The following is a 16,951-nucleotide window of genomic DNA, read 5'->3' on the forward strand; positions in this document are numbered from 1 at the left end:
CCTCCCTATAATCCAGACATTTTGGTTACCCTCCCCTCCTGTACCTTTGGTCTCCTGGCTGCTGCATCTAGTTCCCCTCTCCTTCTCCCACATGGCCCAGCCCAGCCTGGTCATGTCCACTCTGGACTCTTCAGATGGCCCTGCCTCTGCCAACACTCCCCCTTTTATCTACAATAAACTTTCTCCTCCACCACACCCAGAAGAGTCAAGTCTTTGTATTTCTTCTTTTCATTCACATATATCACTGAGGAAGCCTTTTAAAGATTTATTTTGTTTTAAGTGTTTTGCCTGAATGTATGTATGTATGTGTGCCTGATGCCCTCGGAGGTCAGAAGAGGGCATCAGATCCCTTGAAACTTGACTCATGGGTGGTGTGAGCCACCTGTGGGTGCTAGGAACCAAGCTCAGCCCCCTACAAGAGCAGCAAGTGCTCTTGAGCACTGAGCCATCTTTCCAGTTCCCCCACAGAGGAAGTTTTTACTTTATTGGCAGCCCAGGCTGGCCTTGGACTTTCAATTCTTCGCTTCAGCCTCTCAGCTGCTATGGTTATCACTGGAGTTACAAATGTGAGCCACCACACCCAGATGCAAGGAAGCTTTCCAGAGCCTGAGGCCAAGGTGGCACCCCAACCAATTAAATCAGCATCTGAGGGGGAAGATTCAATACCAGGTTTGTCCAGTTTTAAACCCAGGTGATCCCAGTATCCAGTCAGGCTTGAGAATCATTGTAACATCTTCCACACACTCAAAAACCAGCAGCAAAGTGAAGTTCCCTGGATCCATGCTCAGTGTCATTCATATAAAGGAATAGAAGTAATGGTGTGTTAGGACTGAACTGGTGTGTTGGAACAGCCTAGAGCCGGGACAGCACATGCTGACAGGAAGTGGTGCTGGAATCTGAACACAGCCATACATTTCTAAGTCTGACTCCTTTCTAACTAGGAAATCCCTTCCCAGCAGGACTTACATTTGTAATTCCTACAAAATTCTAGATGTTCTCTGGCCTCAGGAAAAAGACTCGGTGGAATGGGAAAGACACTCAGAGAGCAGCTATCCCTTCTAACACAGAGAAAGCCAAGACCAAGATCATGATGTGTGTGATAGATAGCCTGGTACCTAAGACAGAAATGGCTTCCAGTCCAGTTGGGAGGAGCTCTGCCCTGTGGTGGTCTTGTGTTCCCCGAAATATTGTGTGTTCCCCAAAATAAACTTACCTGGGGTCAGAGAACAGGATGGCCACAATATTAAACATGATAGGCAGTGGTAGCACATGCCTTTAATCCTAGCATTTCAGAGAGTTCAAGGCCACATTAGAAACAGCCAGGCATGGTGACACATGCCTTTAATCCCAGAAAGTAGAAAGATATATAAGGCATGAGGACCAGAAACTAGAAGCATTTGGCTGGTTAAGCATTCAGGCTTTTGAGCAGCAGTTCAGCTGAGATCGATTGGGATGAGGACTCAGAGGCTTCCAGTCTGAGGAAACAAGACCAGCTGAGGAACTGACGAGGTGAGGAAGCTGTGGCTTGTTCTGCTTCTCTGATCTTCCAGCATTCACCCCAATTCCTGGCTCAGATTTGATTTTATTAATAAAGACATTTTAAGATTCCTGCTAAACTGCCCCCTTTGAAACTAAACTGATGCCCACAGTCCCACCCTCTATCTCAGTTGTAGGTCACCCCACTCTTATGTCCTCAAACCCCAGAAGCTAGCTACACAATAAGGAAAGGCCCAACAGCATGCCTTCCAATCTAGCTGTAGTCTGGCACCTGGCTGATCCACAGTCTGCCCAAGGTCCAGGCCAATCATGGCAATGGCCTCCCTCCATCACTTCACTAGCTGTCCCTAGTCCTAGCTCAGACAGAATGCCCAGGACCAGCACTTTCCTGCTGCTCTGAGCTCATCATGACCACTGCCTACCTAAGGCTCCCTCCCCGCTGGCCTTGTTCTCAGAGATTGAGGCTCCAAGCCTCAACCCTACCCAGTGCAGAGAAGTCTGCTGTACACTTCAGCTGAAAGTACAGCCCAGGAGAAGAGCTGTGGTGACATTTCCCATCCGGTCTCCCTGTCTTGTGCCAGCCAGCCTCCTAGGTGGTACTGACCACTTCTAACCAGAGACCAGCCAATACAAAGAATAGAAGAGATTCACAACACCCACCGTTCCATAGCCCAATCTGGGCTGGGGCCAGAGATGCACTGGGGGGGGGTGGGTTGCGTGCTCGGGACAAAGTCCCTCTCTCCAGAGCTGTTTCCGGGCAAAAATCAAAGATGTGTGAGGGAGTTCCCCCAAGAGCCCTATACAGAGCAGGGTTTCTCTGTCTCCTGCTTCCAAGACAGCATCTATTCTCCACAAGAATAAAGCCCCTGGGATCAGGAGCTACACACCCAAAGGCCTTGAATGCAACTTACCAAACCTAGCTGCCTTTTTAAATGTCTCGTACCAGGAGGCACCCACAGGGGGCTCTCCAAAGCAACTGATGCCCCTCCACCAACTCCACTTCCTACCAATCAAGAAAATGGCCCCTCTCTTCCTCACTGCAAGCCAGGCTCATGTCAGCCAAACAGCCTTCTTGGGAATTTTTAAGAAGCCACTCCCCCATCCCCACCCCCAATTTACATGGTCTGACAAGTCTGTAAGGGGTGACATATTTAAAAAAGAAAGAGGTGACACAAGATAAACCAACCTCCTCTGACAGTCCAAGTAGAACTGCTGTGCATGACCCTGCATGCATGTGTACGCACGCACATGCATACACACACATACGCATACACATACACACCCACACACACCCTTCAGCCTCACAAGGCTTCCTTCCCACCACCTTCCTTCCCTAACAAAGTTTGTTAGTTGCTCTTTGTCCCGGGCGTTTGGGTTTGGGTTTTGGCTTTTAGAGACAGGGTTTCTCTGTATAGCCCTGGCTGTCCTGGAACTCACTCTGTAGGCCTCAAACTCACACACACAAAAAATCTGCCTGCCTCTGCCTCCTGAGTGCTGGAATGAAGGATATGCAGCACTATTACCAGCTGACATTTGGGGTTTTTGTTTTGTTTTTTGTTGTTGTTGTTGTTGTTATTGTTTCTCTGTATAGTTTTGGTGCCTGTCCTGAATCTCGCTCTGTAGACCAGGCTGGCCTCAAACTCACGGAGATCCGCCTGGCTGCCTCCTGAATACTGGGATTAAAGGCGTGCGCCACCACCGCTAGGCTGGCATTTGGTTTTTAAAGCTGAACTTCCCAAGATATAAGGGGACTGAACACAGCATGTCCCAAAGCCCTCACACTCTGCACTCAGAAGCAAACAGGAGGCTGCCAAGGCCACTTTTTTCCCCCAGGAGGCAGGCTGCCTGCAGTCAGGGAAAGCCTCCCACAAGGATGCTTCACAGCCCTGCCCTAGGCTGGTGAGGAGGACACTCAGCTATTTTGAATCTGCTGGAATTAAACTGCTGCCTACTTATTTTTAGCAGGTCCATTTGCCCAGGAATAGATGCATGCTGGCTTGTGGCCAAGCAGTCACACAGAGCTGAAGGCAGGCACGTGCTGCGGCCAGCAGGCCTTCGCATTCATCTGCTCACTCCAGGTTCTAAAAGGATCCCTTCTCTTTCCAGAAGTACCTGTGGCTTCTCTGAACGGCCTCACTCCCAAACCAGCTGATAAACCTGTAACCACAGTCTAGAACCTTCTAAACAAGAAAACATTCTCTGGGGATGGCACAGAACAGTGTTGGCCCTGATGACTAAGTCAGTTTTGGCTGCAGTTACTGGGAAAGGGGCTACCTGTAACCCATAGGGGAGCCAATCATAAAAACAATAGCTTAGGAGCCAAGAACCCAAGTCCTGTGTGGGCTTGACTCTGGTGGGGAGACTCACACCACTCTGTGCGCTGGGCAGCTGTCTACACACCCTCCTGATGTCCACCAGGAGAGTGTGTGCCCCGGCCGCTCTGTCTCCACAGCAAAGCACAGCAAACTCTTGCTAATGTGCCTTCCCTTCAAGAGGTCTCCCCTGGGCAGGCAAGCCAAAGTGAAAGTCCAGCAGGCTCTCCTGTATGTCCTGTATGGAGAACAGCAGCAGCAGGCTGCTGGCTTCCACAAGCAAGTTCCCTGGAGTAGGAGTTGAGGGGAAGACGACCAGGCACTCAGGGTTCCCTCTAGTTTCCATCAGCGGCGTTTTCTGAACTTCCAGGTCAGTTGCTCCCTTGCTTACTCACATATTCAGACCTGTGCATGTGACTTATAAGGAGCAGTTCTTCTGCCAGAAGCTCAGGGTCCAGGGAGATGACTATCTCAGACCCAAGCACACACCCTTACAAAAGTATTGGTAGAGCCTAGGAAAGCTTTGTTGAAGACCAGGATTAGAGTGGGAAGATGGCTCAGTGGTTAAGGGCACTTACTGTTCTCCCAGAGGACATGAGTTCGGTTTCCAGGACACATAAGATGATGTATAACCATCAGTTCCAAGGTTTCTAACATCCTCTTCTGGCCTCCCTCAGCACCAGGCACACATGCAGTGTTCACACACACACACACACACACTCACACACATAAAATAAGTACATTCTCTTTTTAAGACCAGGATTTCTATAGGTTACAACAGATACGGGGGAGAAATGACATTGTTACGGTTCTGATGTCTTTAAGAGTAGGAGAGGGGAGCAAACTCCCTGAACAGAGCCGGAAGGTGTCCTCGGAGCCGACCTAAAGAGCCAGGGAGGAAGCCTGGCAAAATAAGTTTGTGACCTTTATAGTCAAGGCAGTGGCAGCCTGGTCAAAGTGAGGCAGATCACCAGAGGGCACTCCACATGTGGTGGTGACTGTCCCACGCTGGCAGTCAGCCACTTAGCCACAGGTTACTGAACACTTGAAATATGACAAAATGTGACTCAAGAACTCACTTTCTAATCTTATATAAAGTTAACTTAAATATCCACATGCTGGAGGCCACAGCCCAGAGGCAGCACAGTACTAGAGGGTTTTCCCGGAAAACCCCAGGACGTGAGAGCTCCAGGCCAGAGTCAGGAAGCCAATACCTACCTTGCTGGCAGAGTGCACTTTTGCCACTGAGGTGGGGGGTGATGGTGAGCGGGGACCACTCTCCCACAGCAGCATGGCTGAGGCCCAGGATCACAGTGATGGAGCCATGCCTCAGGTGTGCCGGTCTTAGCCCAGCACTGGTCTTCCCTTCATCCCTGGGGGGGCTGAGCAAGCTGTGACTCATGAGAGCACCCTCAAGATTCTGAGTTAGCTCATAATGGGCTAGCTGGCCTGCCCAGGGTTAGCCCTACACACCCTCATTGTGACAGTCTCACTGGACAGCAAGCAAGCCAATGCAGGCAGGCAGACAGACAGATGGGTAGCTCTAACTCCTTGTGTAGGTGGGTCAGCTATCAGGACATCATGGAATACTTTCTAAGGGGAAGACCTGCTTGGTGAAACTTCTCTGGCCAAAAAGGAAAACTAAAGTCTAGAAAAAGGCTCAGGTAAGAAGAGCTAGGAGCTCAGACTCCTATTCTAGACACGCTGTCTTCCTTGCCCGCCCAATCGGTAGTTAAATAACTTCCAGTTTAGAGAATTTGGTAACAAGGGCTGGAGAGATGGCTCAGCTGTTGAGAGCACTGGCTGTTCTTGCAGAGGTCCTGGGTTCAGTTCCCAGCACCCACACAGTGGCTCAAAACCCTCAGTGACTCCAGTCCTGGGGGAACTGACAGCCTCTTGTTTCCTGAAATCACTGTACGACATGGTGTGCATACACAGATGCAGGCAAAGCACCCACACACAGAAAACAAAAATAAAGGTCAAAGAAAGGAAACTTGGTACCAAAGGGAGCCAAGCACACAAGAGCAGAGCATCTGCCCCTCCTCTGCTGACAGGTCTAGCCGCAGTCCTCTCCAATGACGTTGGAAAACTGCCAAGCCCTTCTCCAGTGGTCTCCCCAGCTGCTTCACCCTGGGTAGGGTGTGGTTTTGCAATTGTTAAAGACTGTGTCCAGTCCATCCTGGCCCTCATCTTAGGTTTTCTTATTACTTGGCTTTGCCAGTGACTTCTGTCAGACTCTGGGGGCGAAGACAAAGCAGATGCAGGAGTGTGCTCCTGGTCCCTGGAGTTCCACCTCAGCACAGAAGGCACCGCCCAGGCCTGCCCCAGAGCTAGGAGCAGTGATCTGACAAGAAACATACTTAGAGGTCACAATCCAGCTCTCCAGAGGCTGAGACAGCAGGATCATCCGTTAGAAACCCTGTCTCAAGACCAAGCAAACACAAACTAAAAGATGGTATGTGAGACAAGGCAAAGATGTTGATGCAATGCCAGGAATCAAGAAATCACACAGGTAGAAGAGGAACATTTTTATTCAATAAATATTTATTGGCAACTCCAAGTACCAGGCAGCATAGGACAGAAATGAATGAGACACTCTTGAACTTTCCAGTTTTTTGGAGGTCAAGACCCACGACCTCTTCCCTAGTGAGCTGCTTACACTGCCTACTGACTGGTCCAAAGGACAGGAAAAGTCCCTGGTGGTTGGAGGAACAAGCAGAAAACACAGTGCCACTTTCCTCAGGCAGGGATGTTCTAGTGTTCTTGTGTGGGGAGGAGAGGACTTTAGACTGGGTGCTGAGGAGCCAGGCAGAGCTAGCTTGCACTCTGGAACCACTTTCTCCACCTGGGGACTCAAACCCAGAACTCTCTCTCCTTCACAACTTCCAAAAGGTAAAGCCTCTGTTAGCTTAGTTGTCCTTGCTGAACAGCCAGTCCTGCGTTGAGTCCCATACCCACAACGCAGACCTTCAGAGGTACCTGCTCGCCTGCGCACATCAGCATACTTCTTGCTAGCCACCCACCTACGTCCACACACTTTCTCAGCAAGGTACTAAAGGATGTGTTCTGCCAAGACATAGGAGTAAATCCAGACAGGAAGAACACACAGATGGAGAGGATTCCCAGGAGGAAGAGGAGGCAGAACCAACAGAAAAGGCTATATCCCCAGAGCAACACAGAACTCTTCGGAGGACCTGATATGCTCAGTCCCAAAGCCTTCCCATCAACGGCACAAAGCCTGCTTCGATGGCCAAGGCTCAGGAAAGCAGGGAGCTAGCAAAGACACAGAAGTCTAGAAAGCAAATAAGGCTAGGCATGGTGGTGTATATGTACAATCCCTGTACTTGGGGTGGGGCTGGGGGCTGAGACAGGAGGATGGTGAACACCAGACAAGCCTGGGCTACACAGGGAAAAAGGGGGGAGGAAGGGAAGAAGGGAGAGAGGGGGAGAGAGAGACAGAACTTGGTAGCCACAGAAAATGTTTATAAATAGCAACTATCAAATTATGCTACTATACTGAGAAAAAGAGAAAGAAGGTGTAGGAATGAATAGATTGCTCACTTTCTTTCACAGTAGAAAACTAGACAGTATTTTCTAAAGAAGAAGAAAAGGAGGGGGAATCAAGGGAGCAAGCAAGCAGACTAGCAACAGGTAAAAGTTGACAGGACAGCTGGAAGCCAGCTCACGCAGTTCTGAGCATGTACCACTCTTAGAGAGGACCTGACTTCAGGTCCCAGCACCCACACTAGGTGGCTCACAACCACCTGTGAGTCCAGCGCCAGGGAACACCATTCCTCAGGCCTCCTTGGATACTCTCACACAGGCAGGCACACATACACACAGAATTAAAAATATAAAGAGAGAAAAAGGAAGGAAGGAGGAAAGGCTCAAGGTGGCTTCCAAGGTGCTCTCACAGGACAAAGGACTGTCTGGGGCTAATACCCGGGGTCTGTCTGGTGCATTCTGAACAAGCCCTGTACCAACGAGTTACAGTCCCAGCAAAGGACTGTCCCTTCAAATCTTGTGAATAATCAAAAGGTCAGTGTGGCCTGCCAAGGTATTGGATCCAACCCCCAGAACAATAAATAAACAAATCAATCTCTCTCCATAAACTATACTGAGACAGACCTCACTGTTGATCTAGGGCCTTAGTTTGGTTTTTGAGACAAAGTCTCACTATGTAGCTCAAGTTGACTTTAAATCATAACCTTCCTGCCTCAGCCTCCCAAGCATTGGGATTACATGCATATGCCATCATGACCAGCTAAAATTTCATGCTTAAGCTACATACAAGTGGCAAGGGATGCTCTCTTACCACACAGTACGTCTTTCTTGCTGACCAAGATAGATATGCAGTAGTGTCAGCTCATGTACAAGCTTGTAATGCTCTCTTTTCTCATAACTGATGGCATTTTGCTTCAGATACCCCTAAACTGACATAGCTGTAAAAATCAAGAAGAGAACATGTTCACTGAGAGAGCTTTTGGGAACCATGGCAACAGTCTCCCCACCTGTAGCCAGGTAGCAGGACCCATCATTTAATAAAGGTATCAATACCCACCGTGAGCTAGCTCCTTGGGGGCTGGGGAGAGTTGTCTCAGCAGCAGAGGTGGAGGCAGGGATGGAGACTCAACTTTCAGATAATTAGACAATGCAGTGAAGAACTTCATGTGATATGCCTGTCGTCTCTGAACTGGTCGAGAGCACAGAGGCCTAAGGCACCCCTGGCACAACCCCCATGCATGGAAAAGTAATGGGAGGGCTAAGGAATGCTCCCTTGTCTTTTCTGGGCCCTGTGGTTGAGATGAGAAAGGCTAGCTGGAGTCTACGGGATAAGAAGCTCTATGTAGAAGGGTGAGAGAATTATGCCTCTTGGAAGAAGGACCATGGGGGCTTCGGAACTGAAACAGTGGGGAGCCATGCCAGGATGAAGGTGGTTCGGAAAGGGAGAGAAGTCCCAAGCAGAGAAAATATGTGCCAAAGTCCTCAGGCAGGAACAAGCTTGGCTAGCTCAAGGGACAGACAGCAAAGAGAGGCCAAGATAGGGTCAGAGGAATGGCTGGCACACATCCCCCACAGAAGCTAAGGAACCACGGGACTCAAAAACATGTGGGAACATACTTCCAGAGGGCCAACTGTTTTCAAGAGTCAGGGTGCTGTGTTCTTAATTCATAAACTGCCTCCAGAATCCAGTCCAGAATCATGATGCCCCTGGCTAGAAATATAACAGATATGTTTTCTGGGTAAACCAGCTTGTTTTTTACCCAGAATCTCAGCACACATGCTTGCTAGGAAGCCCTGCAGCCACACTACACATTAGCTTAGAGAGCTCTCACGTGGGTCCAGCCCCTGGAGGTAGGTGTGCCCATGTACAGTACACACACACACACACACACACACACACACACACCCTCCCTCACATGAGTTCTCTCTAGTCCTTGAGTCGGACCTTGCAACAACAACCTTGCTCTCCAGCCAACATAAACCATAGGCCACAGAGGGCCTTATATGGCTTGAAGCTTTCTTAATCAGAAACAGATAGATGGGCTGGAGTTGGCAGCTGAGTTAGAGGGAAGGAGGAAGGGGGAGAGCGGAAAGAAAAGTATGAGGAACAGGCAAACTTGTCAAACTTCTTTTTCATCCCTCTTCCGTCTCAGTGGCTTCCTCCCAGCAAAAAATTTCTAGTGGGGGTAGGGGTATGGGACTGATGATGTGCCCCAGAGTAGAGCCTAGCACACGAAAGTTCCTGCGTCCCCCCCCACACACACCCTCCTTCCCACCCCCTTCCACCAACCCAGCCCCACACACACATACACACACACACACACCCCTCCTTCCCACCCCCTTCCACCTACCTAGACACACACACACACACACACACACACACGCACACACACACACACACACGCACACACACATACATACACACACACGCACACACACATACATACACACACACGCACACACACATACATACACACGCACACACACATACATACACACGCACGCACACATACATATACACACATACATACACACGCGCACACACACACACACACACACCCCTCCCTACTGGGACCACTTGACACCTCCTGTGCTTGGATTTTGAGGAGAGCCGAAGACAGCAGTAATTGGACCTCCAGTCAACACAGTTTCAGACTTTTATGCTATTTAGTGACCAGCCCTTACATTTCAGCAACTTCACTAAAAAGGTGGGGATAGGTGGGAAATTCACTGCCAGGGTATCGAGGGGCCTCATTTCCTAAGACAGTACCTGACCCATCTCCCTAGCTCACTGATGGCCTCAGTCACATGCCTGCCTGGTCCTGCCCCAAACCCAGAATAGAAAAGACAACCTCAGAGACCTCTTGGTGGGCCAGTGCTCAGAGGCTCCAGCAATTTCTAAGGGTGCCTTTAGTCTTCTCCTTCCCCGATTAGGTAGCAGTGGCCCCCTAGGACCTGCCTGGGCACTTAAAGCCACATGCACTTGACTCTCCTGAAGGATGCCACCTGCTAAAAATAACCACAAGCTTGGTGGAGTGGGTCACACCGAAGCCAAAGGACAAAGCTGGGAGGTTATTCTCCAGAACTGGTCTCTCTCCAGGGCAGCTGGACAAGTCAGAAGTCACTCCTGCTCCTGCTGGAGTGACAAGAAGAAAGACCGGCGGACAGGAGCTGCCTCCAAATGGAGTGCCATCTCTCACCCTCACAGAGGCACACCACACTCTCTCAAAGCCAGACCAAGGCTGGAGAGAGGGTCTGGGGGCTGCCTTGGACCGATCTTGCTGTCTCCTCCTCTCTTGGGTAATAGCCTACCGAGGGCCAGAGGATGGTCTCATGACCTCCATGTGAGGTCTGACAGGCACTGTTATTATTAGCCAAGGAATGAGTGACTTCAAGGTTGTCTTGCATCCTGCTCGGTTTCCCAGACCCTGAGGCTCCTATTCAGTAATTACTTGTGCATGTCAAAGGTGCATTTCCCTAATGATGACAGGGCTTTGTAAAGAGTTAAAAGAATAAGATCTGAAACAGGACCTGAAGAGCTCCGCAGGGTTGTAATGAGGCTTAACTGGCTCAAACTGCTTAACAGGCTCAGTCTGTGGGACAAACTTTTCATTCTTGAAAACTACAGCTTCACACTGTGGATGAAGAGGAGGTGATAATGGAGAAGTAAGTACAGTCTCAAGGACAGACCAGTATGGAGAAGTAAAAACCACATCGACTCAGATCCAAAACTGGGGGTGTCCTGGGGTCACCTTACCTACCCTCTTTGGGGGGGTCTCAGTTTCAAACTAGAGATACTTAACCTCAGGGATGAACAGATAAAGACAGCATGGTTTAAAAATAAAAATAAAAAAGACCTAGATAGTTACAGCGATAGGCACAGGTAGTCTTGGCTACTTGGGAAGCTGTGGAGGGAAATCCCTTGAGCCCAGGAGCCTGGGACCAGCCATGACAACACAGTAAGACTCCACTTCAATAACTAAACTAATATTCTAAGAAGTGCTCACCAAATCCAAGCTGCACATCTGTAACATTAAGTTCAAGGCCACTTCGGGAAGGTTCGAACAAAGCAGACCCAGGACCAGATGGTTAAGTTTCTTCCCAGATCAAAACATCCTATCCTACAGGGCAGCTACTTAAACAGGGATATAAACTACTAAAAATTAGCTTCAAGAATTCCCTGAAATGGAATAGATTTACTAGGCTCCTCCCAGTCAGAGTAAATTATAAAAGCTGAGAGTCCCTCTCAGAGGGGAAAAAGCTGAGCTACAAAGAAGCCTGAGAAGAGCTGCAAAGATTCAGACCAGAGCAGCTGCCTGGAAGAAGCAGAAAGCAGCCGCGCTGCACCCAAGAGGTCTAGACCAGAGGCACTTGGAAAGGATTCTCTCCAACCTGTTGAGCTGCCTGCAGGCTGTGCAGAGAGATCCAGGTCCCCAGCTTCTGCGAGCTGTCACCCATGCTGGGGTGGGCCTTGGTAATACAGCTGATACTGTCTTTGAGTAATTTCTGCTCCTATAAATAACCCCTCACCCCAATAAAACTCATTGGTTCACTAAGCTGGACTTCGATGGCATCCACACTTTGGTCTACCATGTGACCCCTAGGTGGGGTAAGCAAACGTCGGTCCACTCCCCACAGATTCATCCCACACTAACATTTCAGGATCAACACCAGAGCCACTATTTTCCCATCGACTCTGTAAAGGTACACCTCTTAACATCAAGATGGACTGCTAGGAAGCCAGACACAGTAGCTCTCTGTCATCCCAGCACTTGGAAGGTTCTCACAATCATCTGAGGCCAGCTGGGGCGATACAGTATACCCCTGAGATACACAGACAGACCCTGTCTCAGAAAAAAATGTATTATAGGCACAGGATAAAAATTCAAACTGCTTTAGCAGAGAGGCTTCACACAGGTTCTTCTGGTGACATATGACATTTGGAGACCAAGGACAAGGAACACAGATAGGTCTTAGAGAACCAGTAAGATCCTTTAAAGTAATGAGCAACGCTCTAAATAAAAATAAGGGCTTCAAGTCTGGTCGCTCTGCTCCATGCTCACTCATGCCCCCAGGCCTCTCACTAAATTCATTTCTCAATCTCTTTCCTAAGGGACCACCCCCATCCCCACTGCAGACCAGAACTTGCTTCTTAACATTCCATGAAAAGAAAAACTGTCACCAAAGCAATTGGGTTTGTGAATTCTTAATACTAAAACCTGGCCGGGCAGTGGTGGCGCACACCTTTAATCCCAGGACTTGGGAGGCAGAGCCAAGCCGATCTCTGTGAGTTCGAGGCCAGCCTGGGCTACCAAGCGAGTTCCAGGAAAGGCACAAAGCTACACAGAGAAACCCTGTCTCGAAAAAAACAATAACAACAACAACAACAAAACCCTAAAACCCAAACATGATGTTTTTTAATAGAGATTTACAGGTGCGGCAACTAAGATTTTAGAGTAGGACAAAGAATATTCTAGACCTGCACCAGCCAAAACTTTTTATGGTAACGGAATGTTTGTGACTTTGCGCTGACCAGCGTGGCAGCCCAACCACATTCCTCTAGCAGCCCCCAGGTACCCACCCTGCCCTAACTCCCAGGGCATAATCAGTATACTTTTTAGGTATAAGCCTGAGACTACCCGCTCTCTCTCTCTCCAGCGCACACTCAGAATACCTTTAATGCCTTTCCTTCACCAAGTCTTTTTTTTACCAATTTAAAAAAAAAAAAAAAAAATAGACCCTAGAGGGCCAGCAGGCTGATCAGAGCTTGAAGAGCTATGGCAAGCCCTGAACTCTTGCCAGCTAAGGCCAGCAGCGACAGGCCTTCCTCTACCCTGAGCACCCCATGCTTCCCCTCCGGAAGTCACCTTGTTGCCTTGCTTTGCTCCTGATGCAAATGGGCCTCAATGACAAGGCTCAGTGAACACAAGTGGTCAGTATACAGGACAGGGAACAGAACATTTATAAACATGAACTGCAAGAGCCTCCAAATGGCAGGGACTTGGACAGAATGGCATGCACCATCAGGAGGGAAATAAAGGTGAACAGTGATGCTGTATGCTTGTAATCCCGCACTTGGAAGGCTGAAGTCGGAGGACTTGTGAGTTTAGGCTGGCCTTAGTTACATAGCGGGTCTCAAAAAAAGAAAAAGAACACTTGGGGCTAAAGTTCAAAGACACAGTACTTACCATGCATAAGGCCCCTATGTTCAATCCCAAGTACTTGAGAAGGACCGAGAGACTGACTACACCAGGAAGGAGAATCAAAACTTGCCCTATGAAGCCAGATTTAGCACTTAAACACACCCCACTATAGAGATCAGCAACTTTCAAACATCGTAAGATGATTTCAGCGGGGCATGGGGCCCACAGAACCCATGCACCTCCCCATAATGAAGTTCCTAGGATGGCTATTCAAAGAAACAAATGCCAGACACAAACTTCCCCCAGACAGGAAAAGACTGGGCTGCAGAGAGGCCCAGGCATGGCAGACTCACATGGAAGATTAGAAAGGAGTGGCCACGGAAAACGGGACAGCTCTCCAGGCACATGAACTCCGATGCTTTAAAATGCCAGTTTGATCAAGACGTGTTGACCCAGGAGGCTAGGTGGCAAAGCATGGAGAAACCAATTTGTCTTCTCTTTCCTTCTAAGCAAGTTACTAGGTCAGAGGCTGAGGGGGTGGGGGGTGGGAGTGTTTTTATATTTAAATAATTAAATGACTGAGCCAGACAGAGGGATTCCTTGTGAGTGAGGGATACTATACTTAAGTGCCTGCCATATACCAGGCATAGTCCCCAGTCTCAAATATGATCACCATCCATACTTAGGATGAGAAAGGAAAAACTGGAAATTAAAACCACCTTCCTCCATAAACTATGGCTATGACCAGTCTCTGGATCAGGTCCAAGTATAATCTGGCTTACTGGTTAGCAAGACGTTATTGCTTTAAAGTATTGATGTTCAGCAACCCGACACATCACTTTCAGCATCTGAGCAAGCAACGTACATCAGATAGCTGTATCTCGGCTGTCACCCTGCAGTGGCCAAGTGTGAACGCAATTTCTACAAACAGCTGGGAGATAGGAGAGACTCCGATGAGGAGTTCCATGTAAACACAAACCACTAGATCCAGACCAGGTCTCACCCACTGGGTTAGATAGCACACTCCACAGAACAAGGCCTACTGAATTAGCAAAAGAACTGAAGCTTTAGTGATTTGCATACCTGTAGGGTATGAGGACCTCCTCTAACCCAAGGCCATTTTCCATATTTCACAAGACTATACCCAGGAATTAACCAGAACCTACAAAACAGGTTAGAGGTGAAAGAAAGCTCAAGTCCAAAAAGCTCCCAAACATAACCTCGCTTGTTCCTTAGGCTCTGGGAAAAAAAAAAATCCTAAATAATCTACAGGTGAAGAACCACTTAAATGCCAATAACAGAAGAATCCGATATGAGAACAACTCCTTCACAGAGTCCCTAGATGCTCTGTACCTTTAAGAGAGGAATAGGTAGGTAAACCTAAGACTCTATGCCTCACTTTCTTTAAAAATAAATAAATAAATAAATAAATAAATAAATAAATAAGTTTAAAACAAAACAAAACACCCCACAGTCACTAATTTGGGAAGGATTCTGCAGTTAAACGAGTATGTAAGGTTAATTTCCTGGAGCAATAGCTTTTCGTGAACTGTGTTCTGGAAAGCAACTTCAATACTTGGGTATAGAGGGAGGTGGTAAACCAACAGCGATGGTTACATCAGGTCCAGCGGCCCTAATTTCACTGCAGGAATTAAATTTAAACCCCAAGCAGCCTCCACCTCAGTCGGGGAAAGATCGGCAGTTTAACCTCACTAATTGCCCTACACATACACCCTAACCTACTGGGTTTGAGAAGCCTCCACTCCCACCTGGAGCGAAGTCCACCGGGTTTGTGTTAACCACAGCCCAATGGTAGAAAGTTACGAGCCATTTCCTGGGGGAGAAAGGTCCCGTTATATACAGGGCTTCCCAGAGGTCTCTTCTGCACAGCACAATACCATCAGCGCCTTCCCTCCCGCGGAAAGGAAACAGGAAAAGCCCTAACCTAGGGCACGAGAGTAGTTGACACCGGAATGTCGGCCTGTTAAGCGTCCAGAGGTCTCTCCAAGTACATTTTTACCTATGGCCACCCCCGCCCCACCATGACTCCTGCAAAGTCCCTCCAGTTCACCAACCTGGGACGGGAAGGAAGATGGAGCGTGACAAGTGACACTGGACTTCCCCCCCCCCCCCCGACCCCTGCCAGAAGTCAGCGGGCACCTGGAGCTAGAGGTTCTCCACCTTTCAGGACAGGCTTTTGTGGCCACAAGCCCTAATCCCCTTTAAGATACCCAAGTCTCGACCTCCGGATCCTAACTCGGTTCTTATGGTCCCTCCACCGCCAATAGGCTTGGGACCTGTCTCGCATCCCATCCTCCCCGCTGCGACCGCAGAGCTCGCTCCAATAGTTCATGGCACTGAACTCAAGAACCTTGTGGGTTTGCCACCACCACCGGGCCAACCCAAAACGAATCAACCGGGCCCAGAAGTTAGATGAGGCTCTGAAAGTGACCAATTCCAACTCCGATCCCTCAGCCAAGAAAGGGATCGGTCCCCAAGGACCTATTCTCCCGAATTGGGCACCAGGTCCTGGACAGAGACCGCCCCGCTGCCTCTTCTCCACGCTCAAACTGGGTACACACGACCTTTGAAAAGTAAACGAGAGCGAGGCTGGGCGACCTTGGGTGGGACGCGCTCGGGATCGCTACCCAGAAGGGTGAGCCAGCCCTGGGAAAGTTGAGGCGCACCGGGACGCCCGGGAGATTACGCCCTCATCCCCATCCTAGAGGCCAGTGACGTGCCGGGGATGGGAGGGGGAGCCGCGGCTCAGAGCTGCGCCCCAAGCTAAGCGCACGCGATCTGTCAGCAGCGGCCCGCGGGGCAGACTGCTCGACCGGGAAGGAGGAGGACCAAAGGGCGCCCGGGTCACTGAGGCACAGACCCGCCAGCTTCACAGCGGGCCCCGTGCACACACCGCTCCGTCCCCGGAGCACCTGGCGCGCGCGTCGCACCCGGCACCTGCACCCCAGGCTCCCCATCACCCCAACTCGCTCTCCCTCCGGGCCCGGCAGGCGGGTGCCCGCGCCAGCCGCTACTTACCTGCTCCCGGGCGACCGTCTAGGTACACAGTCCTCCCGCCACCGCCCCCTGGCCCCCACCTAGCCCCGCGGCCCTGCCCTGCAGCGCTGCACCCCGCTTCGGCCGCTCCCCCACGTGCTAGCCCAGGCCGGGCGAACACAGAGACATTAAATACTGAGGACGCGCAACGACGTGCCCGCGGCGCGACGCAAAGCCCCGCCCCTCGCCCTCGGGCCCCCGCATTCTCCCCCCCCCCCCCACTCCCGGCTCGCTCGACCTCCTGCGCGTGCGCGACACCGGCCGCTCCCTCCCCCTGCTTGCGCGCGCGCCTCTCCCATCTGCGCCAAGAGGGGCGCGGTCTGGAGCGCTCGGCTGAGATCCCGGCGCCGCTCGGGCCCGCCCGGCTGGTGCTCTCGCGAGAGGAGCTGTAGTCACGGCGGGCGGAGGAGATGGCCGTGCGTCCCGCGCTCGGGCCGG

At 50.2% G+C, this 16,951-nt stretch overlaps 1 protein-coding gene across 1 annotated transcript in view; it reads right to left on the minus strand.

The window, feature by feature from the left end:
• The window catches only part of Akap1 (A-kinase anchoring protein 1), a 32,663-nt gene extending 16,090 nt beyond the window's left edge, over positions 1-16,573 (minus strand). Inside the window, 1 exon segment of the mRNA XM_036195922.1 lies at positions 16,496-16,573. The gene's annotated coding sequence lies outside the window, so the exon portion shown is untranslated.
• Positions 16,574-16,951: the final 378 nt, after the last annotated feature.

Source organism: Onychomys torridus, chromosome 8 (genome assembly GCF_903995425.1).
Source record: "Onychomys torridus chromosome 8, mOncTor1.1, whole genome shotgun sequence".
NCBI lineage: Eukaryota > Metazoa > Chordata > Mammalia > Rodentia > Cricetidae > Onychomys > Onychomys torridus.